The sequence below is a fragment of the Nycticebus coucang genome, chromosome 7, assembly GCF_027406575.1.
Source record: "Nycticebus coucang isolate mNycCou1 chromosome 7, mNycCou1.pri, whole genome shotgun sequence".
Taxonomy (NCBI): Eukaryota; Metazoa; Chordata; class Mammalia; order Primates; family Lorisidae; genus Nycticebus; species Nycticebus coucang.
Window position 1 is genome coordinate 135,186,065 of NC_069786.1, and position 2,667 is coordinate 135,188,731.

The following is a 2,667-nucleotide window of genomic DNA, read 5'->3' on the forward strand; positions in this document are numbered from 1 at the left end:
GAGGGCCATCCAGAGGTTGCCCAGCAACGGTCACCCAGGAGCCCCTGTGGTCCCTGTAATCGTGAGGGCTGGGTTGCCTGTCCAGAGAGGGCTCCCCTCACCCTAGCCCTGCTTCTGGGTGCTGTGAGTCTCTGGGAGTCCAGCCCCCACCGGGCCCCACCCCCACTCCACCCCACCTCCTATGTGCACTGCTTGTTGCAGAGACTAGTGGGGAGCAAACAGGCCTTGTGCCTATGCTGCCTGCCGCATGCAGGCCTCCTCCCTGCTGGTCCCTCTGCAGCTCTGGACAGCCATCCTGGGAGGAGGAGCGCCAGTGCCCTTCCACAGACAGACCAGGTGGACGGGGAAGGGAGGTAAGTCAAGGATGCACAGCCAGCAAGATGTGCCTCTCTGTGCCTCTCTGCTCTGCCTTGTGGGTCCCCTGGTGAAGGAAGGTATTTGATGGGGCTGGGGAGCCATGTGAGTCTCTGCGAGGATGTCCCACAGCCTCAGCTAAAGATAAAGAGCCAAAGCTGCCCTTCCCTGAACCCTATGTCTGCAAGTGGCATGGGCTGAGGAGGGGTGGTCAGAACCACCCTGGGCTTCACACACCAGGAGCATCGCCTATAGAGCACCCAGTGCCATGCAGAAGTGGAGTGGGCCCTCCTCATTTATCCCAGGACGTCCCCCAGCCCCCAGCTCCAGGCAGAAGTGGAGTGGGCCCTACACCATTTACCCCAGGACGTCCCCCAGCCCCCAGCTCCAGGCAGAAGTGGAGTGGGCCCTACACCATTTACCCCAGGACGTCCCCCAGCCCCCAGCTCCAGGCAGAAGTGGAGTGGGCCCTACACCATTTACCCCAGGACGTCCCCCAGCCCCCAGCTCCAGGCAGAAGTGGAGTGGGCTCTACGCCATTTACCCCAGGACGTCCCCCAGCCCCCAGCTCCAGGCAGAAGTGGAGTGGGCCCTACACCATTTACCCCAGGACGTCCCCCAGCCCCCAGCTCCAGGCAGAAGTGGAGTGGGCCCTACACCATTTACCCCAGGATGTCCCCCAGCCCCCAGCTCCAGGCAGAAGTGGAGTGGGCCCTACACCATTTACCCCAGGACGTCCCCCAGCCCCCAGCTCCAGGCAGAAGTGGAGTGGGCCCTACACCATTTACCCCAGGATGTCCCCCAGCCCCCAGCTCCAGGCAGAAGTGGAGTGGGCCCTCCTCATTTACCCCAGGACGTCCCCCAGCCCCCAGCTCCAGGCAGAAGTGGAGTGGGCCCTACACCATTTACCCCAGGATGTCCCCCAGCCCCCAGCTCCAGGCAGAAGTGGAGTGGGCCCTACACCATTTACCCCAGGACGTCCCCCAGCCCCCAGCTCCAGGCAGAAGTGGAGTGGGCCCTACACCATTTACCCCAGGACGTCCCCCAGCCCCCAGCTCCAGGCAGAAGTGGAGTGGGCCCTACACCATTTACCCCAGGACGTCCCCCAGCCCCCAGCTCCAGGCAGAAGTGGAGTGGGCTCTACACCATTTACCCCAGGACGTCCCCCAGCCTCCAGCTCCAGGCAGAAGTGGAGTGGGCTCTATGCCATTTACACCAGGACATCCCCCAGCCCCCAGCTCCAGGCAGAAGTGGAGTGGGCTCTATGCCATTTACACCAGGACATCCCCCAGCCCCAACAGCACTTTGGAAAGGACCATGCTGGCCACTTGACACGTTCAACTATTTGACTCCCAGAGAGAGAGGAGTAACATCTTGATCCCATCACTGCCGGAAGACAACTGGGCACCCTGAGCAGCATAGCTTACTCAGATCTAGCAAACTTCATGTTTCTTAAATTAAGGAATTTTTTAAAATAAGAGAATTTAAGCTCTGTTACACCAGAGACACCCTGTCTGGAATATGTATGGGCATACACTGTATTAGCATGCAAAGGCTCTGACAAGGCCTGCAGCAAATATATCCACCAAAGTCTGATTGAACCAGACCTTGTTCAATCTAGTTTTTGCCAATCGGTGTGATTATGGAACCATTTTCATGTAATAGCTATTAGCATTGTATTAAACTAGAAATTCACAGAACTGAGGGGACCAGCTCAACCCAGGAATTTCCCAGGTCTTCTCTGGTCTTACCAGTAGAAGTTCCATGTCCCTGGAAACCTCTCAGTCCCAGGCAAACCAGGACAGTTGGTCATCCTACATGGAAAACCCACTTTGGGAAAATTGCACTGACAAATTATTTCCAAAACACATTCCATCTAATTCTTCCTTCCCTTTCTCAGATGCTCAAAAGAAAGAAATTAAAAAACAGGAAATAAAAATCAGGATGAGAGCTGCAGGATTATTGAGCCAAGTTAAAAGTCCCAGATTCGGGGGAGGGAGTGGCCTGGGAGTAGAGGTGGAGTGGGTGGTCACTTCGTTATTGTCAGGAAGGGAGTGTCCCCCCAGGGAAGTGGGGGCATCCATCAGCAGCCTTCGTGACCCTGTCCAGACAGTGAAAGATTCCTGGATCCCAGAAAGGCCTACATGATTCATGAAGCTTATATTTCATTTGCAACTTCACAGTTATTTATTAGAAAAACATCTCCTCTAGGAGGAGGGGAAGGAAAGAGAATCTTTCTCCCTACTCCAAGCAGCTTGGCAAAGAGCAGCATTCCTTCCCCATCTCAGGTCTCAGGGGCCCATCTCGTGGTTG